We start from the raw sequence: 25,186 nt of genomic DNA, 5'->3' as shown, positions 1-25,186 counted from the left end.
CTGCTCCACGCGCATTCCAAGCGGAACGTGGAATCTAACTGCAGGAACCTTTAGTTTCTGTTGCCGTTTGATTTCTGAAGATTCTGCCAGGAGCTATAGTGGCGCCGGCAACATCAGGCAACGATTTTCTGCAGTTGATATAGTATTTCATTTGATATCGGAAAAAACCCGGCATCGATGATTTCTTTAATAAAAGAACACTGCAAATATTTCTTATGTGTTGATTTTTATCCTCACATTTGCGTAATGTTTTGTTCTTGTTCAACAATGTTGACAAGTTTGAAGATTTCCACTGCACTTAGACGTTTAGATTTGGCTGTTAGATACAAGACTATTGCCAGATTCAGTTTCACATAGGCGGGGTAGCTGAAAGAGTGACAGTGTTCTAGTGTTGCGCGGTGTGTGGGAACTGGTAGATGATGATGAGTACTCGGGGCAGGCTCTGCTTCGCTACTTCTTGGGTACTGCTCGCTGATTGTTTTATGATGAGCCCATTACCGGACCTACAGCCGTACAGCCGCTGGCTTTCTATAGGTACGTTGCTAAAACACTTAGATGCTTTCAGTCGGGCAAACCAAATTTGCATATTAGAGCCTTATCTGCGACTGATATATGCGAGAAATTGGCTATTGGGCAATTGGATGATCGGCAAAAAGAGAAGTCTCGCGGGGCCCGCTGGCAACAGTTAACGTCAGCGGGGCTTCTTGCAGACGGTCGTGGCTTCGGGTGGCTGCGTGGCTGGAGAGCCCTGCCGACGTGTAACCGCAATGCAGCATTTGGTGTGATTCGAACTGCCGGTGCCCGCAAAGCGGACGCACTGAGACTCTAGATCATGCTCTTTTTGAGTGTCATGTGGCCGCCACATTCTGGGTTTTACTCAGCAGAATGTTTGAGCTTAGGCTGAGAGCCCACACGAAATCGAAAGATCCATTTGTCAGCTTTCTGCTGTGTGCGGGTGCCTTTGTTGGGTGGCGCCAGCAAGGTGTAGCCGCCTTGCAAGCATGACCTCAGCGTACCATGTATCCTCTGTTGTGGCGCGTTCGTAAAATGGCCATAGAGCACCTGCAGCATGAGCTGCTGGCGTTGGGTGAAAAATCTTTCCTCATGCGTTGGTCGACTCGCTTCATCAAGGTCGCCAATTACACTGTGCAATGGTGTATCGTGCCTTATTAAGAAGGTGTAACACGTGCATGTTTTTTAGGGAAGGAAGTTGTGTGTTCAGAAACCAAGGCATAGTTTAGGCAGCCTGGCTGAGCATGCCTCTATATGTACGGACACAGACATGTACAGAGTTGAACTGATGTGTGTGATCTGTTGTGGCTTTAATTTTGACTCTCAAGCGTGAACTGTGGTGCGTGGACCCTGTGCCGTGGACTTTAATGTAAAGAGCCTTCGGTGCGGTGGACCTTGTTTTTTTGTGAACTTGTGTGATGTTTACTTCGTTTCATGTGTAGCACATTGCGTATATCCTGTGCCCTGTCGATCCGTGTAGTAGCTAACTACAGCGGGCCCTAGCTGTAACTAGTTTTAATAAATTCTCTTTTCGACAGACAGACAAACATACGTACAGACAGACCAAAATTTCGGCGTTTAAGTATTCCAAGAAAGACTATCGTCTTTAAAAGTGCAAATTATACGCAACCTGCAAGAGAACCCGAAGAGGAAGCGCGTGGACTTGTTACGCGAGCTTGTTTTATCAGTGTTAAAGAGGTACTTCGAAAGAAGCTGGAAGTGTTCGGAGCCGCGGTGTCACACAAAAGTGAGGTGCAAGCATCAGCAAATGGAGGACGTCCTGCTTACATGGTTCAAAGAAATAGAGCGGCAGGAGTGAACGACGACGGGTCAGTCCTATGCGAAAAAGTGGATAACATCGCCAATTAGGGCACAACAGGGATTCTCGTACGATTCAGTGTCCGGGGAAGGGAAAAGCAGCGGCAGATTTTTTTTTTTTTGAATTTCAGAAGAATTTACTCCTGGACGTTGAAATAAACTAAGCGTAGCATAAATTTACCGGCTATATTGCTCGATAGCAGTGAGCTGCTGATGAAGTGTATATATTTTCCTCCTTTTTCAAATATTTTCAGATATTACGATTTTCGAATAATATGTGTTATTTCCCGGTTCCCGTGAAAAATGTGCCTACGAGATTTAACTGTACAGTCGATCCCGAATATATCGAACTCCTTGGGGATCGCGAAAAAGTTCGATATATCGATAATTTGAAATATAAAATGTGCCCATCTGAAGCTTATCTGAAAACTCCGCACATCACTGAGAGATTTTCAAGATCGCGGAAACCGGTAGCACCCTGCTTTGTTCCTCAAAGCGCGGAAAATACGAAACTCGGGGTAAAAAAAGTCCATGAGCTTCACTTGCTGCATATTCTGCGTCAGGAAGTTCACCAAACTATGTTCAAGCGTACTAAGAAAGCCCTGCGCCGTCCACTGCGCTGGCAAGGCCGCGAATTGCGCAAGCTCGTTTGCCATAGGCGATTGGGAACGTCACCACGGTCGCTAATAAGGTTGGCTACTTCGGTAACGACGACCTCCGCAGCGATCGCCGCATCGTTTCGATCCATCCCACTTTTGATACACACTTACGAACTTACGTGGTGTTTCAGCATCCGGAATGCCGCATGGGAATGTTGAGCGCTCTCTAATTCACTCTCGAGGCACTCAACGCTATCGTCTTTTGTGTCTGCACAACTGTCGTCTAGAGCCGCGGCAAAGTGTCCCTTCTGAACCAGCTACAGTAACACGGATATGACACATCCCAGAATGGCCGGGCTGCGCTGCCTTCACCTTACGTCAGCTTGCTACGTATACTGTCGTGCTCAAGCGTGCTGTGAGGAATTTCGAAATTTCAAATGCCTCTGCAACCGACGACTACTTTGCACTGGCCTCCACCCATCTTATGGTGTCCGCCTTTGTTGCTAAGTCCAAATTCTTCCGTTCTTCCATGGCTCCGAAGACACACCGCGGCTAACAAAGCAAACCAGCACCACGCTGCACCGGTCTCCATGGCGGCAGAGCCGCCGCTGGGTCACAATGCCTCCCCTCGGTTTCCCAATCACACCCTGCGGTCGTGCTAGCGCACCGAGAAGGTCGAGCAGGTATTGAAGGCATAGAGTTTCTTCCTAAGTATTGTCAGCCAGCCAAGTGTGCGAAGGGCGGAGAGTCATCATCCCCTACGACTCTGTCAGGAGAAGCGCACTTGCAGGGGAACTTTCATCACAGAGTTCGATGTGTGGAGTTTGACGGCGAACAAGAGTTCGATACACGCGTACAAAAGTGCAGTACTTTTGCATAGAATTTCCAAGGGGATGTTTGCACTGTTCGATATATGCAATAATTCGATATATCCGGGTTCGATATATCTGGGATCGACTGTATAGCTTTGGCTGTGCTTCTAGCTGCGAACGAAACAGTAAAAGTTTTTATCGGAATTTTTCAGAGTCGCTTTCATGGTAGCTGAGGCGTCACCTGCTTCCGACCAGTAGTGACCAATCAGTGGGGGTGGAAGGAAGGACGAGAAAAGGGAAGTGGAGGGGGAAGGGAAACCAGGGGGAGGGTAGGTTCGAAATTGGAGAAACTGCTTCGGATGCAATGGCGGAATTTCATTCGCGTGCAACGTCTTAATCCATACATTGCGAAAGTATTTATCCCCGTTTTGTAGCGATTCTCAACTAAGCCTCCACACTAGTTATCGATAGAGATCCGAAAGTTCGGATCTCTATCGATAACTCGAAACTCGAAACACTAAATATCCCCGAAGAAGAAGACATTGTGGTTGACACGTGGGAGTTCGGCGACCTTGTGGAGAAGACCCTTGACCCTTCAGCATTCCTGAGGGGACTCCGACTATCACTGGCTACATGGATCGCGCACAATTACGTCCGAAAGACCCAGGGAGCTGCCATCCACAATGAAAAGAAAAGCGAACAGTGAGGAAGCGTGGTGTTTCACTTTGATTTTGGCGAAAATTGGACTGTCATCCTTCCCGACGAGGTACAAAGCTACCACTGGCATAATACCCAAGTATCGATATTCACTTGTGTGGTGACGACCCTAAAAAACAGCCATAGTTTGTGGTTGCAAGCGATGACGTCTGCCATGACTCTGCGCTTGCCTGCTTGGCTTTAGAAAAAATCAGGCTGTGGGTAGACGACAATCTCCCACTGTACTCCAAGGTGACTTATGTGAGTTACGGGGCTGCCAGTCACTTTAAAAACAGGTACCAGCTTCATGAGTTGCGAAAGAGCGACGTGCCTGAAGTGCAATGGATATCCTCCGCAACAGGGCACGGAAAAAATGCCTGCGACGGAGTTGGGGGAATCGTCAAACACCAGGCGACACTTTACAACCTAAGAGAACCACTAAGAAATGCGATTCAGACGGCAAAAGACATGGCAACTGTGTTGTCTGAGAAGATCAAGGGCGTTCACTTCATATACCTCGAAGGGAACGAAGTTTCCAGCTATCGCGAAACAAAAAAGGAAAAATGGCGAACAGTGCGTGCCTTTCCCGGTATACAGTCCTTGCACGTGTGGAGTCTAAGGAAGTCATCAGAAGCAGATATATGCGAACTATACGCAGCGCGGACTGTTTGTGCCCCTTTGAGGAAACTGTGAACATTGATGCAGCAAGCAACGTGTAAATAAACAGCTAGTAGCTGCACGGTATTAATGGGGTGCCGATGGAACGCTGTCATGTCAAACATTGACTTCGTTAATGTCACTTGGCTATTCTATTCTCCTTATCTCAGAAGATATTCTGCCCTTTCTATAAAATAAATAAAGGAAATCAGCAGAAAGTCACAATCGTCGTTTTATGCCTCAGCTCCTTGTGACGAGATGCTTGACAAGGCTCTTTTGCTTTTCAGGGATCAAAATGATGCGAGTTTTTTTAATGGCTCACGCAAGTAAATTAGGAGGAAAATATCTGTGGAAAGCTTCATAAAACTCGAAGAAGCGTTCTTTTTAAATGCGCGTGAATCTGAATTTCCTCCGGTTTTTCTTCGAAGAGTACACGTTTGGCGGTGCGCAGATTGTTTATTTTCGTTCTGAAATTCACATAAAAATTTCAGTTTAGCTTCTAAATTCTAAGTAATACTATCAATAAGTAATCGTTTCCCTTTAGTACAAATAAATTATCAAATCTCTGCACATTCACTGGAAGTTCCTCTCACTGTATCGTGTCTCACGATCTTGTGAAGACCTGGCCTACGCGGTTTTTTTCTCGCGCTGTAGGTGCGTCAGAAACAAAATGACGCAACATGTTTTTAATGATCATTGAAGTACATTCACAGGTTAGCATCCGGGGAGAATTTTAGCAAAATCGAAGCAGTGTTTTTTTCTAATAGGCCTCTGAACTCGGAGTGTTTTAGTTTTTTCTTCACACTTGTGCGCCATTTACTTTTTAACCGTAATGTGCATTGACACGATATTTACAGCCCTTATTTGTGATTTCCAGGAGCAGCCCTCACTCAAATTTGAACGCTCTAGCTCCATTACTTACGATAATACTGGCCCGCAAAGTACAGAACAAAATGCGCTCTAAGCAAGATTTGGAAATTTATTACAAAAAATATATGTTTTTCTAGCCAACAATATTTCGGCCGCGAAATGAACGCCAGGCGTAGATTACGCATAAAAATTACTATCCCCGTCTGATTAGTATATTTTTTGGTAGACGTCGCTAAACGTGGCCGCGGCGCATGGGCAGGTAGCGGCCGGAGTCCACGTGGGTGCGTTCGAAATTTTTTTTCAGTCGGCCAAATTTTTTTCCGCCGAAAATATTTGTGAATCCGCACATTACATACATGCGGGAATGAGGTAAAAAAATTTCAAGCGAATTGAAGAGGTCGACCAGCCATGCTTTGTTCCATCTTACCTGAAAGGGGCCGACTCATATTTAAAACCAGGTTAAGCTTGTTCACTATTTTCTATTTTGCGACTCAAATCGCCACAAAATGCAGATTACTGTCCACGTGGGACTTGAGAACAGCATCACACGAGTTGAAGACGCTGATGACGTCATAAAGATGGCGTCACAAATATGACTATGTGAGGAAGAGAGAAATTGTGTTGCAGGCGAACAGGTCACCGCAGCTTTGACAAAGCGTGTCAGAAACAGCTCCGCTCGACCAGCACTATACTGGCGGCATTTCGATTATTTATGTACTGCGTACCTAAGCCACATGCTTGTGCAATAAAACGGAAATAACGATGTCGCTAAAAACCACTTCTGCTTTGTCAGGTAGACCAATACGAAAGCAAATAAATTTCGAATTTTCGCACTTTAGGTCTAACTCTACGCACGTATAACCACGTATTCATGACTGCCTTTGGACTTCTTTTATCCTCTGCGTGCCGTGTCACTGCTCGTGAAGTGTTCAAATGCTAAAGAACCAGACCACCACAGGCAACGAGGAGGGCTCTTCTTATTCCCTAAAAAAGCATCCGCCATGTTTTAAACAAAGGTGACTTTTAATACCGCCCGTAAACTTCAAAATTTGGAGTGGTCGTAGTGATGACACTTCTATATAACTCTTAGAAAAAAGGGTAGAAAAATTTAGAAAAATGCGGTTTCTTCTCCCCCAGCCCAGCGAGTTTCCCCCTTTAGCTCATGCTCATTACATGTAGCGCCCTCTGTACGGCCTCTACGAAACACGGACACGGCGAGCACACATTCTCCCCTGTCGTCTGCGATCTGCCGTCGGCGCCGACGCCGATAACGAAACATTCTACGTTGCACAACGGCTTTCGCCGATCGGGGGTACGCGATTATTATGTGCAATATCGCCCCTGCAATGTGGTACTTCCTTGTCCTTTCACTGTTTTTTTTTTTTAATGCAGAGCATTTGTATAACTCACGATGTCACCCGTGCGTCGGTGTCCGCAGCAGCCAGCCTCCCCCTACACTATAAAAAGAAGTAACAGTTACCGGCGCCTGGTTTCGATCCCACGACCCTGCGGGCGGAACGCAAGGTATACATGGTGCTCTACCCACTGCGCCACAAAGCCGACACAGAATGAAAGGCTACGAACGCGCCTTATATCCTTGACTCATTCAAACTACGTCAAGAAGCTGCTGATACAACGCATTCACTACCTGTGGGCGGAACGCGAGGTACATGGTGCTCTTCCCACTGCGCCACAAAACCGACACAGAATCAAAGGCTACGAACGCGCCTTATATCCTTGACTAATTTAAACTACGTCGTCAGCGGCGTGCGTTGGCGACTCAGCGGCGTGCTAGCGGCGTGATATATTTGCGTGGTGTACACGTGATAGCACCAACCCCCCAAACACTAAACGTTAACGCAATACACCCACCCCCTATGCGACGCATTTACTAGAGTCCCCCTCGCCGGGAGATGGGCCCATTTTTTTTATCACCATGTGCTCGCCACGAAAACGCACGCTTTTCCAGCCGTATGTTTCGCGTACATTCCGTGGTAGCCGCTGCATGCTTGCTGGGTACGACTCGCCTGCACCCAGTTCAGCGTTAACACCGCATTTGTGGACGCTTTCTACACACTCCCAAAGGTAAAAGAGGGCAGCGATTATACTAAACTGCCCATTTCTTCATCAACGAGCACGGACAGCAGCATATTGATGCATCAGCGACCAACAACAAAAAGACCCCTGCAGTAGCATTGGTACATGTACTAGTAGCAGTTGTAGCATTTTGGCTGGCGTCTCTGAATGGTTTCCAGACCACCGGTGCGCTCTCCGCTAACAGAGCGAAGGCAATGTCATCACTCCAACATACCCGCAGTACTGTTTCGTTACACGTTTTAGGGGCGAAGCTCCTAAAGCCATGGGTCTGTCCATCCCTTGTGTCTCGTGGTACGTGACCACCGCATGCTTTCGGAGATGTCGCAAAGTGGGCCGCGTTGCACGCGCAAGAACCGGCTGCAACCGGCAGCGCAAACTCGGCACCGGGAGCGCGAGCTTGTCTGTGTTCGCCAACGGAGGCGCGAGCGCACGTGCACTGCGAGGGGGAGATCACGCAAGAGATCACGCCACGAACGCAGGCAGTCGTTCTCGGAGATTGAACGAGACGCAAGGACCTTTGCTCGTTTCCTCTCGTCTTGTTCGGGCACAAGTTCGCCCTAAATAAAAGTTCTTTCTTTACCGTTGTGTCCCATCCTACGTGACAAATTGTGGTGGAGGTGCGGGGTAGTCCTCGATGGCGCGGGGTCTTTCACCAGGTCTGGGCCTGAGAGCATTGACTCCTAAAATAAAAGTTGATTTGTACAATGTACGCACACATTCTTACGTCTTTCTTAAAGGAGCCATGAAGAGAAAATGCAAGTTGGTTTTATTCGAAAGATTTCGTGTTTTATAGTGCCCCCAGCGCTTGTCCGGATACAAACGGTGCTTTATTCACTGAGAAATTAAACAATTTAGGTTAAAATTTTTATTTTCTCGCTCAATCGTGCGTTTTCGTGGTCCCAAATGACATCACAGGAACCGACCGCTCTGCAGCCTAGAATACCTTCATTCACGCATCCGCCGTACAGGGTAGATACACGTATACGCTGGCGCCGCCATTTTCGGTTGCTCGCTCGCCGCCGAAGCAAGTCATTGTGTCAAAACCGCGCTAAAAGTACCGCCGCAACGCGGTTTACTGAAGAATTTTGAATCATATTGTCTGTTTCGCGTTGCTAGGTCTCGTGGGAAACGAAAAGAATAACGCGTTGAGCCCGTTGGCCCAATTGCGGCGGCACGGGACCGTTCAAAGGTTGTCTCCACCCTGTACAGCGGTGTTAGTTTGTTCCCGAGTTTCTTTACGTTCCGTAACCTAGATGGCGCCACCATTCCGTGGCAAGCGTTTGGTTTGTTTTTGCCCGCATTTAAACCTGGCTTGTTTTCGTTCTGGGAGAAAATATTCATTCCCTGAAACAGTGCTCGCTCGACAAATGGGGTCACGTAAGACACCATTGCTTGCGTCAATCGGCCAGTGTCGTCTGAGACAACCCCAAGCCCCGTAGTGCTGTGCAGCTAAACCAAGCATGCTGTGCGCAGTACGAACAGCAGAACGCATCAGTACTTCTATGTTTCCATGTGCTTTTGTAACTTCCACTGTTTGTCCCATCATTCTTATTGCTTTGTAAAAAATGTGCCCTAAATTTAAGCGCAAATCGCTCGTTCGTCTAGTTTGTAAGCTCTACCTAATTTGCGTCTGCTTCTGCCAGCCTCCGCCAATCGCAGAGCTTAGCTCATGTGACATCACAGGTTCTGTTGCGGGAAATGAGCTGGTGGGTCGCATGACCATTCCCGTTTTTCCTAATTATGTAGCTTATTTGAGCGAAGTTTACGTTAAAAGTGGTGTCAGTATGATTCTAAGGAGACAATCTTTTGAATGAACCAAACTTGTGTTTTCTCTTCATGGCTCCTTTAATGATGTAATGGGCGAACTTTCACGGGAGAGTTACGGTTACCGATGATCTCCCCCTCTCGAGCTTCGCCCCACTTATCATCATTCATTCCGTGGATATGGCGTGATTTTTTTAGATGCGACTGCATCTCATTCACTCGCCTTGTCCCTCAATACGGCGTTGTTGTGTCCGTCCACACCCGTCCCGCATTCTCCTCGCCGCGCGAGCTCCGCTCTCTTCCGCTCACCCCCTCTTTTCTCCGATAGCGAACACTCTCTCGCGAGGGGCATCGGATTGGATTCGATTGGATTGGCTTGTCTTGGCTTGACTTGAATTGAATTGGATTTGGATTGGATTGGATTAAAGTGGATTGTGTTGGATTGTGTTGCGTCATAGCCGCGCCACGTTGCGTCATAGCCGCGGTCGTTCCAGCACCAGCGTTCCGATTTCGGGCACGTGCATAGACTTGATCTTCGCTGCAAATTGCACGGTGGTCCCGTTACTTCACCATCCACTACCCGTAGAATTCAGCGACCACAAGGCCGTCATCGTTAACGTTACGCCGCGTGTTAAATAAAGAATACATCATACGCGTTCCTCACACGTTTCACGCAATTAGAGAATCAACCCAACGGAAACACCAAGTGAACCCCCTAGATGCCTCGCATCTCCACAGGGTTCCCCTCGCGGGAAGGTGGGGTAATTTTTTTCGCTGTGTCTAAAGGTACGTCGGACGTACCCGCAGCATTTCTTAAAGATACGTCGGACGTACCCGCAAAATGTCTTAAAGATACGTCGGAGGTACCAGCAAGATTTCTTAAAGATACGTCGGACGTACCCGCAAAGTCGTTTCGCGATGACTGAGGTGGTTAGACCAGCCAAGGGTCGCCCACAAGAGCACTCTTTATACCGTGAAACCGCTGGGGCGCTCGGCCGTTCGACTATAGTGCCTAGAACAGTATATTCTAGGCACTATAGTTCGAGTGGCGCGTAGCAGACGACGCGTCTCTAGCAGACGACAAGACAAGCACCGGCAAAAATGGACCGAGTAGCTACTCTACGTGTAAACCGAACTTGCTGGACACGTGCTAATGTGTATGCTTTCATAAGTCGAAAGAAAATTTTACCCAGCCCTCTTCCTAGCGCGAGAAATGCAGCACGCGCGCAGCGAAAAAAACGCGCCCGCATCTTCCCACGGGGGGAACTCGAGTAAACGCGTGGAAGAGTGTTGGGGGTATCGCGTGAATGTTGCGTAATTGGGTATGGTTTGGGAATGCTTAATTGTTATTTCGTCTTTATTATTCCTATTTATTGAATGAAGGAGAAGCGAAGGCAAGGAGTGTAAAGTTAAAGTCTGTCTTTATTGCTTGGTGCCGTCAAGCAAAGCGTCAAGTCAAGCGAAAGCCAAGCAAAGACGCCCGTGACTGAATTCCGGACGCGCGCTCCGCCGCTTATATACACACCGCCCGCGTTCGAGGGAGAGGAGTACAGGGGAGAGACGCGCATGCGCACACTTCCGTACACAAGCGCGCGAACTTTCCACGCACCCACCACGCCGTTATTACGTGTACACGCCCTGCCACCGTTACTGTTGAGCGCGACGCAGCGCACGGGTAGCTACGACGCATGCGCGCACAGACACGCTCCCCCCGCACCGCCGCAGCTGTTGTTGAGAGCGACGGAGCGCACGGGGTACACGCGCTCCTCCCGCACAGCCGCACCAGTTGTTGAGAGCGAGGAGGGTACGGGTGAGAGACGCGCACCTGCGCCTCGACGCGACGCGCATGCGCAGTGAGCGTGTGGACGGCGCCGACGACATCGACGAGTGACATCGCGAGCCTAAGAAATGCTCCGCATTTAAAAAGCACGCGCCGAAGCGGCGGCCGCCCCGGTCCCTAAAATTACTAATGTAGCGCCAACTGCTCCCTCCTTCTCCGCTGCCCTCTTCTTTTTTCTCTCCCCTCACCCGCGGCGTCCTCGGAGAAGACGCCCTCGCAACGCTTCGGGCCGCTCGCTGCAGTTTTTCGTGCAGTTTGCTCTTGTTTTCGCGCCGCAATCGCTATTTGGTAGCATTAATAGACTTTCTAGAGCCCCGTTTTACCAACACGCGTTAAGTGATGCTGTTTTGTGGTATATTTTTGTCTAGAAGGGGATATTAGCGGGGTGGATGCCGCGGGCGCATACGGACAGCGCGTTGTTTGTTTACGTGTGCGGCATGCTCAGGATAGTTCGTGAACGCGAAAGGATCGAACGTAGACGTTTCAAACTGCTCTGTTACATAGTATTTCTAGAGCCCCGTATTACCAACACGCCCTAAGTGAGGCTGTTTTGTTGTATATTTTTGTGTAGAAGGGGATATTTGCGGGATGGATGCCAGTGGTGCATACGGACAGCGCGGTGTTTGTTTACGTGTGCGGCATGCTCAAGATAGTTCGTGAACGCAAAAGGATCGAACGTGGACGTTTCAAATTGCTCTGTTACAGTAATTCCGTTCTTGCATTTGCGTGATTAAGTTGTGGTCATGCAAGCGCCGCACAGAGGGCTTGCGCATGGTTCGCGGTGACCTTGGTTCGCGGCAGTTCGAGCGCTGCGCTGGCTGTTTTGCGTTCGCGTTTTTTGCGTTAGTTGTATTCGTCCCTCATTAGCTACTGACATTCATGCCACCTTCATTCCGTGCACTTTCCAGTGATTTGACGCTATTGCAAAATATATGTCACCTTCACGTCGTTATAGGCTGCTGTCAGGGTCAAAGTTCTCGCGTCTCCTCGTTGGCCTCGCCCATGACGGCTGTACTTTTGGCAGTGCGTCCGTGGCATAGCAATGTTCGTGCGATTGGCGTTCACAATTACTTCGAGTAAGGCCCTGTCGGGCATATCTGGAAAAGGCTGGCACAATTCGCGCAGTTAAAGAATGCGCTCAGCTTACAATTAGCTGTAGTGCCCAGTTCTATAATAACTACCATATTCCAGAAGCGCGCTAACAAGCGCAATTGTGAGTCTTTTTTATGCTGTACAGCTAACATTGATTCATGCGTGGGATTTGATAAATTACAGCTTGCTACAGCCGAGCTGGTCGTGACTGCACTGACGTTATTCGAGCAGCCGAAGGAACAACTCGGCATCACGAAGCTACATTAAGTGACGCCGACAACGCCGACGCAACACTTGTTTGAAACGAGCAGCTGACTCTTTGTTATCGGTTTTTATACGCTGGCGGCTTCGATAAGGCCTGCTCCGAGGCAGCTGAGCCTAAAATGGCTAATTTAAATTGACAGTGGCGGTGAAGAGAAGAAAAAAACAAACAACGCGGGGACGAGGTACTACGTCACTGGCCGTTGGCCAATGGCGCGCGGCGTTCGCCGGCGAAAAAGAAAATGGCAAAAAACGACGGAGGAAAGGAGCGCGGGCGAGGGCGAAAGGCGGCGAGATCTAAAGATGGCGCTACCTTAGTACTTTCAGGGACCTTACCGGAGGGGAGAGTGCAGCGCCACCCGGGATCGTTCCATATCGTTCCGTGGCGCGGCTGGTCGGTGCGTCTGCGCGCGAACGACTACGGCAGATTTGCGGCGCACTGCAAAATCGCGGCAGGGCGTCTCTCCGAGTGCGCAATACACAGAACGGCCGGCGCGAGACGATACGCTGTTGTCGCGGCCGGTTAGGGCGCGAACGAGTACGGCAGATTGCTGTGCGGCCCGCTGCACGATCCCGGCCAGCCGACTCTCCGAGAGCGCGAGTGGCGCGAGTACGGCCGACGCGAGACGAGACGCTGTTGTCGCTGTTATCGCGCCGGTCGGAAGGAAGGAAGGAAGGAAGGAATACGTTTTTTCGTCCATCGCGATCAGGTATTGGGGGTGGAGGGGGCCCACAGGGCTGCCGCGACCGCCAGGGCCCGGGAAGTGGTCAGGACTTGGCCTGACTCCCCCGGGTTACGCAACATCTGCTCCCAGTGGTGAGGGGAGGGAACGAGGGGGGGGGGGGGGGGTATGGGTCTGCGGGGCATTCGCAGAGGGAATGGTAGTGAGTGTCGAGTGCCCCGCAGGCTGGACAGGTAGGGTCAGTAAAGAGGTGTGGATGACTGTGTATCAATTGTGTTCTGTGTGGGACGGTGTGCGTATGAGGATGCGCATCATGTGGCCCGCCTCCGGAGAGAGGTGTGGGCTCAGGGGTAGCCATCGGCGGCGGAGAAGGCGGTAGTGCAGGGCAATATCCCACCATAGCAGGAGGGAGGTTGGCTTGCCTGCAGGGACATCGCATGTAGGCGTAGTGAAAATGGTGACCCAGTGAATTAGTTCGCGAGCACGTACGTGCTCGCCTACGCCTGTGTGGGCTGGTGTCCACATGAGGGTCACGATGTCGCATGGAGGATTTTTGGACAGAATTTTCAATGCCATGGGAGAGATGTTACCGCGAATAAAATTGCGGATGGCCTGCTGACTGTCAGAGAAGACGAATTGGGGGGGTGGGGCGCTGGGTGAGCGCGAGGGCAATGGCTGCCTTCTCCGCCGTGGTTGTGTTGCTAGTTAGGGTGGTAGCCGCTGTGACGTTTAGTGATGTGTGTTGGCCAACAACAGCTGGTCGGGGCGCGATCAAGTACAGCACGCGGCGCACTGCATATGCGGAATGGATTCAGTTCAAACAACGTCATCAGAAAACAAATAAATACTAGCCGCTGTTGGCAACATTTCTCTTAAAAGCTAGAAAAAAATGGCAGCATCTGCACTCCGTGGATGATGGCGAGGGTGCGGAGTACGGGGACTTGAAATGACATGAAAGTTGCGCCCCGAGTGACATCCGATTTGCGCCCCGACCTTCATTCGATTTCAGCCGTGAGTTCCATGTTGATTATTTCCTAAATGCCACTGCAACTCACTGCTCAAATCGAATTTCGCTTGAATTTCGTTTGATGGTGGTGTGCGCACGGATGGACGCGGACGGACATTAGGAGGTCCTAAGGTACTCCGCACCGTTACAGGAGTAAGCCGTTTGACTCTCGGTTACTAACTCACGGTCGTAGCCCAATGGGTAAGACGATTGACACTAGCTCTGTCTGATCTACCAGACACAGTCTCGAATCCTGCCGGTGCCTGTGTGATTTTTTGCGATTGTAAATGCTATGCGCACGCACGCGGACGGACATTGTGCGGTCCTAAGGCACTCCGCACCTAAAAAAATATGAACAACGGGGCACATCTGCCAGCATTGAGCCTTGGGAAAGGTCACTGTTTCACGACGCCAGCGAAGACACTGCAGTGCTTTCGTCGCTGCATAGCACCCTTATCTAAAAATTTGGCGCGGACACCCCGCTAACAGGAACAAAACTGCCCGTGTAAACAAAAGCAATAAAATTCTGTATTTGAACTTTGTGATGACATGCGCTGAAACCGAATTCTTATACGTTATCCGGAATGTTTCGACGCTTTCATTCCGCGGTAGCTTTTTTTTTTGTTTCTTCTTTCTTCTTCTTTAATACCTGGTGAAAAAATAGGAGAGGTTGACGCTTTATAGAAGCGCCGGCTACTCCTTCTCGCGTAAGTTACTGTTCGTAATAGACATTTCAAGAGTCTCAAACTCACTGGCCAGTTCGGCGAAGGCAGCTCTTGCGGGCAGCTCTTTTTCTTCTTTTCTCTCGCAAATGCAGGAGGGTTCGATCGGCACAGGGCATGTTGGCTGTGCCGGCGGCCATCTAGCGCCCAGCTCTCCTTTTGTGTACCTATTTTCTAGCTCCCAGCTTTGCCAGGACGCCTCGCGACACCTGTGTTTTCGTTTTGCCGGACGACTATAGGCGCGTCTCAGCAGCTCACAGCGAAGCAATAATGGCTCCCAACCCCTTCCCAACCCCTTTTCGCGCATGTTTTAAATTTTCAAAGAAACGAACGACCCGAAATGCATCGAATGCGCGCCGTCTTCTCACAGGCAGCCGTGGGAAAATTCGCCGGTTGCGCCCACTCGATTCTTGAGTGTAACGTTGCTTCCGGCCGTCTGTAATGGCCGCCTTTTTTTTTTTTTTTTCGAGTTTCGGTTTGAAAAGAGCATTTTTAATCTTCGTTTACGATGCAGCGACGCATATTTGGGCTTCCACATTTCGCAGGTAGCAGCTTTTAAGGTAATACTGCCGAAAATGTTGTTATAGTTGGCCTTTAGAGGGCTGTTGAAGAGCTTTTAAAAAAAATAGTTGGGGGCATAACTTTCTAGTTTTTTTGACGCTGAATTAAAAAAAAAACATGTTATTTAATGTTTAAATACATTCAAACTACTTTTTTTGTCATAACAAGCGACCCCTGCCCGAGGGTGCGTTCAGAGCCCTGGCTGCTTCGCGATTGGCCGGTGGTCGATGACGTGATATTCAGAAGTGCCGGCGCTGCGCTGACCGCTCGGTCTGATGAGCTCATTCTGTTCCCCATCAGATACGGGACAAAAAGTCGTCTGGGAAATGGAATACGCACACAATCTTCCCTTACAATGGGAGAGTCTTATAGAAGCATAAACGAAACAAGTTGGCTCGCGCCGAGCTTTACAAAGGGGTTTTCCCCCAATGACTCATGGCCGACTTCGGTTTCTCGGATGCAGCGGACATGTGCAGATATTGGATCGTCGCCTTCCGCGGAGGCCGTGGTCTTGGCATTGCTGCAAGATGCGCAGTTTTAGAATAGGGGAACCGAGCTTTGGGGCCCCCAAAAGTTAGAGGAACCGAAACGCAACACGCTCGCGTGAGCGTCTTCCCCAACAGGTCGGATTTGGGAACGTTAGGCTTACCATCAAGGCAGATATTTCGTCGCTATTACCACTACAATTGCGAACGACAATCCTTAACACAGTTTTTCACCGCACTATGATCCCCTTTCTCGCTTGTCGAACTTTCTTTTCACGTTGACTGCCATTTTAAGCGATCGATGCTGTGTCCATTCTGGCGCGCAAGTAGCGCCATCCTTTGGCCCATTGCCGCATCGCGTGCTTGGCCAGTTGCAGTTGCTGCCGTCGACTGGGATCCGGCCATTTCGGTGTACTAAATGTCCCAAACATTCTTCTAACATTGTAGAATTTATAGTTTCATTTCTTCAGACGGTACATTTTTAACGCTGGAGAGTTGTGAGGGGGCCGCACTGCGCGGAAGCGAACAGTAACCCTAGCCGGAGAATCAGTGCCTAAAACCCCGTTTTGATGGTAGACATAATAAATACCGTGGCTAATTTACTTGCGTTCAACTATTTTCTCATTCTGTCATTCATCTCAACAGTCCCAATCCTTTATTAAAAGTGTTGCTGAAGCGCTTTGATTTCACTTTATGCTCCCCGACCCCAAGCCACCACAAACAAACAAAAAAATCGCGCCAATCCACCCCATGAATGTGGTTGGAAAGCAAAGTTGTAAACGGCACCCATAACGATTACCCTTGCGCCGTCACTTAAATTCACTCACATCGCTCTACAAATAGCAAAACAAGAGAGAAGGGAGATGCACTTAACCACACCAGTTATCACTTCAAAGAGATATTCTTGTTAAGGTTAAATCAATGCATGAAGCATGAATGGTGTTTGGTTGAGTTGTATTGGTGTAGTACAAGAGTGGAACCTTTTTTTTTTAAAATAAAGTAAGCTCCAACCCGGTGTTAGACTATCTGTCTTCTCCGTCTCTGCGCCGCCGACGGGGGCGACGAGATTTGCGGCAGAGAAGGAGGAGGAGGAAGAAATACTTCTGTTCAGATTTCTGATCGGCCCAGAGTGCAGCCCTGGGGAGTGATCCCTTCTTCTGTGGGGCCCATATGCAGTCCGCGCGGCCTGTGTTCTGTCCACCCGCTCAAGCTGGGTAGGTAGAGAGGGCCTGGACAGCAGCATCACCCATTGCTCTTGTTGGGTAGTTGACGGACAGAGAGAAGGGTGCTCAGGGCTATAGTCGCACACCCCGATTACCGGGCGGAGTATTCCTACTTCTGAGCAAAATTTACATTCAGCGGCGTAGCGTTTCGGATGCATTAAGTGAAGACGTCTAGGCTGTGGGAAGGAGCCCCGATTGCATGAGCGGTAGGGTAGTTTGTTGTTCTCTGGAAAGGTCAGGGAAAGGCGAAGGTACGGTCTGTCTCAGCAGGCGATAATGCTGGGTTATTTCCCTGAACGTGACAAGCGGGTGACTGTCCTCGTGCAGCTCCATAGCACGGGAGGTAAAAGCGCAGGCTTGTTGGGTGGGCGTATTTGTTGGCCGTGAGGGGTTGTCCAGAAGAGCTGAATGGAACCGTTTGGAGAGTGGTTTTTTAGCACGCGCAGTGCAGGTCAGGACACCCAACCCGACTGGTAATTCCAGTAGGCTTGCTGGGAATCGGTGACTACTCTCCAAACCCCTGGTTGAGTGGGAGCCAAGGTGATAGCTGCCTCTTCTGCTGCCGTCATTTCTTGGGTCCTAAGCGAGGTACACGCTAGGAGGTTGGTTCTGGAGGTAGCCACGATGATGTCGATTGCTGCCCTCGATGTTTGGGGGCGTCTGTGTAGATAACTGCATGATTCCCACCGATGGTGGTGTTTAGCGCTTGAGCCCGTTCTTTTCGGTGACCCTCGTCATATGAGGGGTTCATATTTTTAACCAAAGGGAGCATCTTTAGTTTTAGACGCCAAGAGTCTGGGAGTACGTCAAGCGGACTGACATTCTGGGCTGCCCAGCCAATCTGGTGAAGCAGGCGGTTACCCACCGCAGTTCTGAGTCGGACCTTCTGGTTAGAAAGATGTCTATCAGTTCTTCCACCGTGTTGTGGAGCCCCGTGCTAAGCAGCCTCTGTGTGGACGCACCCATGAGAAGACCAATGGCCTGCTCAACCGCCTTTCTAATCATTATATAAAGCATCTCTATGTCTTCCTTGTCGAGAAGAAAACAGGGGATTGACGTAAGTGACTCTCGAGAGGGCAAAAGCTTCAATTATTCGAACGGTATCGGATTCCTTTACGCCTCGCTTCTTGGTGGCAACTCGCCTGATCATGTGTATGATTTGATTAATGCTGTTTTAGGCGCTGCAAGGAGACGTCACTCTTGGTGTTAGCCTCGAGATGTAGGCCGGAACTTGATGCTGGGGCTTGGAGTGATGGCCTGGTCATCAAGGAGTATTTGAATGTATTCCTTGATTTGGCGTGATGGCGGACGACAAGGAGCTGTGATTTTTAACGTGACTGGAGGCCACAGACTTTAGCCCATTGGCGTACTAGAAGTGAGATGCCATGCATGGGTGTGAGCTTCCTTTAATTTTTGTAACTCTTAGCACATGAGCAAGGTGCGCACCGGGCCGCGTGACGCTTTCACGTGGCATTCAGCGAGAACGCAGGGGGTAAACTCGTAGATGTGCTTGGTAAGTACACCACCTGTCTGCCCCGTCTTCATGTGGGCTCGTAGCTAAATCGGTAAGACAACGGGCTCTCACTTTGTTAGTCTATTAGTTCCAGGTTCGATTCCCGGCGGTGCCAGTAAATTCTTTTATTTGTTCGCTGGAGTTTTCTGGTGACACCAACGGGCGCGAAAGAACCCTTGGGGGTAGAGGTAAAAGGCTTTGCTTTATAAACGTTTACAAGCGTAAACTGATCAATGTAATAATTGGAAAAAATAGATTTTTACCCCCCCCCCTCCTTCGGTTTTAAAAGCACTTCAGTAGCCCTTTAATGCGACCTCTTGATGTCAGCTTTGCTAGTGACAGTGCTTGGTATACCAGATGGGGGATCACCACAGTGATGAGTGATGGAAACGAACAGGCGCTCAAAGTTAATTTACACTGCACACCTACGGCGATGTAAGTACAGCACGTCGAAATGCGAAAGTTCTCCATATAGTTGAAAGGGGGGAATAACAGTCCGTGTTTCGTGAAAATGCAGTGAAAATGCAGTGGCTTAGCTCTCGGGATATTGCGCAAGTGCGCACGCAAAAAGCCTTCGCGACCTAACGGCAGCGTCCGCAAAGATTCGCTAATGAGTCTCATTGGCGTGTTATGAGGTTGGCCAAGCCTCAATGCACCGACAACCACTTTGGAGGCGGTGGTGACCTCCAGACTTCGTTAACTCTGTCAGGCACCACGTGTAACCGGATTACGCGCGTGCACTGTCATTAGGAGGCGCGAATAAAGCAAACAAAAGAAGTTGCAAGAGACAGCTCTCAACGGCGCGCAGCCGCATTGGTGCATATCGGAAGGCGTTTCAGCCAAATCGTTTTTGGGTGTTGGCTGGTTTGGTGCCAAACGAAGATAATACGAGTTTAAGTTAATCCGCAGTGCAGTGCGCCTAGTAGCTCACATGCACTTGGGAAGCCTACCTACCCGCTGTAATTGAGTGTGGCGTAAATGAAACTTGCGCAACCCGCCATTTGCTGTGGTTGATTGATTGATTGATTCTGGGGTTTAACGCGCCGACGCAACGCAGGCGATGAGGCGCGCCGTAGTGGAGGGCTCCGGATTAAATTTGACCACCTGGGGATCTTTATCGTGCGCCGAAATCTCGTACACACGGGCGTTTTTGCTTTTCGCCTCCATCAGAAAAGCGGCCACCGCGGCCGGGAATCGAACCCGCGACCTCGTGCTCAGCAGCGCAACGCCTTAGCCACTGAGCCACCGCGGCGGGTCATTTGCTGTGGTGTTCATCTATGCCACATGTGCTCTGAGTGCTCTGAACTTTTTAACCCGCTCCTATATGTCTCAAACACATCACGCCAACATTTGAAAGCGGCTCAAGAATGAAAACTCTCGTTACTGTTCGAACGCTCTTGGGAGAGTTACTGGAATATCTCACCGGTTTTGTGCGCGCCGTAAAAAAATCGCCTAATGTAAGAAAACGGCGCCAGCTCGGTTTCAAACCTGGGCCTTCTGCCGACCTCTAGATCACGGTGAAAAACTTTGCTTTTGATAACTTGGGTACGTTCGAGAAAAGAAAAAAGAATAGCAACAGGAACGTGTGTGCATGTGCGCATGTGCGTGCGTGCGTTCAAGACTGCAATACTTTTCGAGCGGACTTACAGCTGAATGGACCATTTTGTTTTTTGTAAAGCGAGCGGAAAGAATAGTTTGCAGAGGCCCCCGAAAAAGAAATAAAGAAAAGGTGAGCCCGGTTTGTTTTGTTTTATGCGTAGCATTTTTTGGCTCAGAGTTGCTGTTATAGGTTAAAAAAAAACGCAGGTCTTCAGTGTAGGACGCTGTTTTTGTATTGGAGGAAGGAACTAATATTACTTGCGCCTTTGGCTGATCCTGAGCACTGTTTCGCAACACGCATCCCATTCTTGAACATATAAACGTGCAGCAGCGAACAGGCATAGACAATGCGACACCACAAAAGCCCCACGGGTCGTTAGTTAAAATAAGGGATAGAAAGAGAACAAACGTCAAATTCTAAAAGAAAATTTGCAAATATTTACTACCAGTGCTGCACGGCTACTGAAAAGTTCGGCGAGGATATAGATATATTTTGAGTTTCCTCTTCTTCGCGATGTTCTCAAAAAAGAACAAACGGCACTTTACGACAACCTAAAAAGGAAGCAGGTTTTAAAGTGAGACAGTAAACATAGATATCGCTTTACCTTGTTTAGACGAAGAAAGTTGAGGCTCATGCTCAAGTTGAACATACTTTTCTCTCTTTACTAGTGGTTTCTTCGTCGCCACATCTTTGGGTGAGCCTAACGTAATCACTTCGGGATTCTAGGTTTTCTTTCTTATCGTGAGCGAACAGCAGCGACATAATAAGGGTGACGCTATATAGCCTGAAGCGAGCTAGAAATAGCACCCCTGAACGGAAAAGCCCCTGTAAGCTTTCTTGCCCCTTGAGCAACCACGTCCAATTCAAGCTGACTAAAGCAAGTATTTTTTTTTTTTGTCGTCTTAAGCTGCGTTTTTGAAGAAAAGGAAGAAAAAAAGAACTAATATTAGACAAACTATTGTTTTGTTTCTGGGGGCCCTGAGAGGGAAGAAACAGTTTCCGGAATCTATTTTTGGGCGAAATACAGTGGGTGCTTATCGAAATTTAGTTTTATTTCTGCGCTGATACATATTGGGATATATTTTAATCCCGTTACGGTATTTTTTAGTGTTTAAAGTTTTGTATGTGTCTGTGTCGAAAAGCGGATGTTGGGACTTAGATGACCATGAAGGAGCATTGGACTGAACTGATACTTAGCCGCAGTTGCGAGAAGTGTAGAAAAGAAAACCCAGAGTCCGCTTCGAGCAGCATTTGAGCTATAGACGGGTTTACGCTTACCTTGCGTTGTTAAGTTCAACCAACTCACACTCAAACACGTAAACATACAACAAATGTTTTGTCTCGACTGAAGAACTCGACATCCTTTCCGTGGCGGAGAACGATGCTATTTCGTGCTCGCTAAGCCAGCGCTGAGACCGGCAATAATTTCCCTTGGGACAATCACCAGAGGAACCACAAATCTGGGAAAGAAAGTCAGACGGCGCCGCAGTTTTCATGGCAGCTAGCTAATTGGCGTGCCGATTGATGTAGCAGAAAGATCACACGTGAAAAGATGACCGGTAGTAAAGCTAAATTGTTCCCGCCTGATCTGGCAGTGTGATCTAATTTGCCCGGCTTTTAATCGGTGCAACCACTTCCTGCTCGAAAGGTACTTGCGGTTCCTCATCACGCCGTAGTTCACGCTACGATCACCGTGTCTGCTGCCAATTAGGCACTGGCACTAAAATAAGACCCCACCCCGTCCCGTTCCCGCTTCCATCATTGCCCTATTCCCGTTTGTTTTTCTGAGCCCGAGACACCACTAATTGCCCAAGTGCAGACCGTGATATTCCGGACTAGAGCGCGATGTTTTGCTTGGAACAAGAAAAGGCTTTCGCCATATCGTGATTACTAGACGTGCTGTAGGTGCAGAAATGTCCCTATTTCTTGTCAGGTCTTTCTCCCTGATGTGACATGCAGCAACATAGGGATAATTAGAGTGTGTCCAGGTTCTTCGTTTTGGCAGGAGTACAAGAAATATAATTGTCTTCGTGCTTCACGATAGTGAGAGAAAACCTGGTATATGGTTATTTACAAGTCCTTTATACACTCTGAGTTTGAATACAATTGTATAACAAGCATGCCACGTTATTTACTGTTGCGCTGGTGATGCGTTTAGTTACTCACAAGTTACAAAATCAGAGAAAATATGAAATCTTTATGAATTTAGAGCAAACTGAGAATAAGAAAGAGATCCCCATCATTTAGGTCGATGTGCTTACGTCGGCTAGTGTGAAATGTGTCATTAACAAAAATTTGAAAACACCTGAGTGGGAATCGTCAGATAGTGCGGAAGCGCGTATTCCTTCCATGTGCTCGTCTCTTGACGTACACCTTAATAACGTACGCCCGCCCTTAAAACCCGCGGGGTTGTAGAGATCGCGACATTCAAGCGAACCCCTTTTGGCTAGCTTTCCCGCACGAACGCGTCTCGCAAAACGCCTTTCTCACGCGCCTTTTGGGAATGCATCCCGCCCCCGACGGGTTCGCTTTGGCAAGGGCGGTGCTTCTAATGGTGTCCTTGCTCTGTTTTTCCCTACCTTGCCGGTCGCGCAATCGCCACCCATATCCCGCAGGAGCCCATGGCACGTGCGGCCATCTATGGGCTATTTTGAGCCTATATCCACATGCGTCTTATGCGCTGTTAAAACGAACCGGGGGTGCCTGCTGTACAGTGACGTTGATACGTGCTGTGCAAGGCAGTGCTTTGAAGAGAACATTTTGCGATTAGTTGGAGTTATTGAATCACAGGAAGTCTAGAGCAGCTGACCAAAATATAATGGCATTTTAATTGACACAGTCAGTCCTTTGTTGACTGGTAGCCACACATTTAGAATGTGTAGAGTTTTGCGATGGGGCATTATAATGTTTTCTACATTGTAAAGGTCAGGCAATAAAGAAAAATAAATGTGCGGTATAGAGGTTTCATTTCTGGCTATCAATCGCATTCAACAATCGCAAGTCCCGCAGGTGAAAGTTTTAAAGCAAAGATTTTTACCTCTACCCACCCAGGGTTCTTTCGCGACCGTTGGTGTCACCAGAAAACTCCAACGAACAAATAAAATAATTTATTGGCACCGCCGGGAATCGAACCTGGAACTAATAGACCAACAAAGTGAGAGCCCATTGTCTTACCGATTTAGCTACGGGCCCACGCGGAGACGGGGCAGACAGGTGGTGTACTCACCAAGCACATCTACGAGTTTACCCCCTGCGTTCTCGCTGAATGCCACGTGAAAGCGTCACGCGGCCCGGTGCGCACCTTGCTCATGTGCTAAGAGTTACAAAACTTAAAGGAAGCTCACACCAATACGGGGCATCTCACTTCTAGTACGCCAATGTGCTAAAGCCTGTGACCTCCAGTGTTCATGTAAAAAATCACAGCTCCTTGTCGTCCGCCCTCACGCCAAATCAAGGAATACATTCAAATACTCCTTGATGACCAGGCCATCACTCTAAGCCCCAGCATCAAGATCCTGGGCCTACATCTCGAGGCTAACACCAAGAGTGACGTCTCCTTGCAGCGCCTAAAACAGCATTAATCAAATCATACACATGATCAGGCGAGTTGCCACCAAGAAGCGAGGCCTAAAGGAATCTGATATCGTTCGAATAATTGAAGCTTTTGCCCTCTCGAGAGTCACTTACGTCAACCCCCTGTCTTCTTCTCGACAAGGAAGACATAGAGATGCTTTATATAAGGATTAGAAAGGCGGTTGAGCAGGCCATTGGTCTTCTCATGAGTGCGTCCACACAGAGGCTGCTTAGCACGGGGCTCCAAAACACGGTGGAAGAGCTGATAGAAGGCTATCTTTCTAACCAGAAGGTCCGACTCAGAACTGCGGTGGGTAACCGCATGCTTCACCAGATTGGCTGGGCAGCCCAGAATGTCACTGCCCTTGATGTATTTCCGGACTCTTGGCGACAAGAACTAACTATGCTCCCATTGCTTAGAAATGTGAACCCCTCACGCCACGAGGGTCGCCGACAAGCACGGGCTCAAGCGGTCAGCACCACCCTCGGTGGGGATCATGCAGTTATCTACACAGACGCCTCCAAACATCGAGAGCAGCTATACGCCATCATCGTGGCTACCTCCAGAACCAACCTCCTTGCGTGTATCTCACTCAAGACCCAAGACATGACGGCAGCAGACGAGGTAGCCATCGCCTTGGCACTCACTCAACCAGGGGTTTGGAAGGTAGTCACCTATTCCCAACAAGCCTACCGGAATTACCAGTCGGGTTGCGTGTGCTAAAAAACCACTCACCAAACGGTTCCATTCAGCTCATCTGGACACACGCTCACGCTTCCATGGAGGGCTACGAATACGTCCAGCAACAAGCCTGCGCGCTTTTACCCCCCGTGCTGTGGAGCTGTACGATGACAGTCACCCACTGATCTCGTTCATGGAGATAACCCAGCATTATCGCCCTCAGAGACAGACCCTACCTTCGCCTTATACTGGCCTTTCCAGAGAACAACAAACTACACTACGGCTCATGCAATCGGGGCTCCTTCCCACAGCCTAGGCGTCTTCACTTAATGCATCCGAATCGCTACGCCGCTGAATGTAAATTTTGCTCAGAAGTAGGAATACTCCGCCCCGTAATCGGGGTGTGTGACTTTAGCCCTAAGCACCCTCCTCTCTTTCCGTCAACTACCCAACAAGAGCAATGGGAGATGCTGCTGTCCAGGCCCTCTCTACCTACCCAGCTTGAGCGGGTGGACAGAACACAGGCCGCGCGGACTGCATATGGGCCCCACAGAAGAAGGAATCACTCTCCAGGGCTGCACTCTGGGCCGATCAGATATCTGAACACAAGTATTTCTTCC

General features: G+C 49.1%; 1 pseudogene; it reads left to right on the top strand.

The window, feature by feature from the left end:
- Positions 1 to 1,047: 1,047 nt before the first annotated feature.
- LOC144168604 (uncharacterized) lies at positions 1,048 to 4,630 on the top strand (annotated as a pseudogene).
- Positions 4,631 to 25,186: the final 20,556 nt, after the last annotated feature.

Source organism: Haemaphysalis longicornis, unplaced genomic scaffold, assembly GCF_048455015.1.
Source record: "Haemaphysalis longicornis isolate Haplotype H1 unplaced genomic scaffold, Haemaphysalis longicornis Haplotype H1 scaffold_2, whole genome shotgun sequence".
NCBI lineage: Eukaryota > Metazoa > Arthropoda > Arachnida > Ixodida > Ixodidae > Haemaphysalis > Haemaphysalis longicornis.
This window is presented reverse-complemented; position numbering and strand designations above follow the sequence as displayed.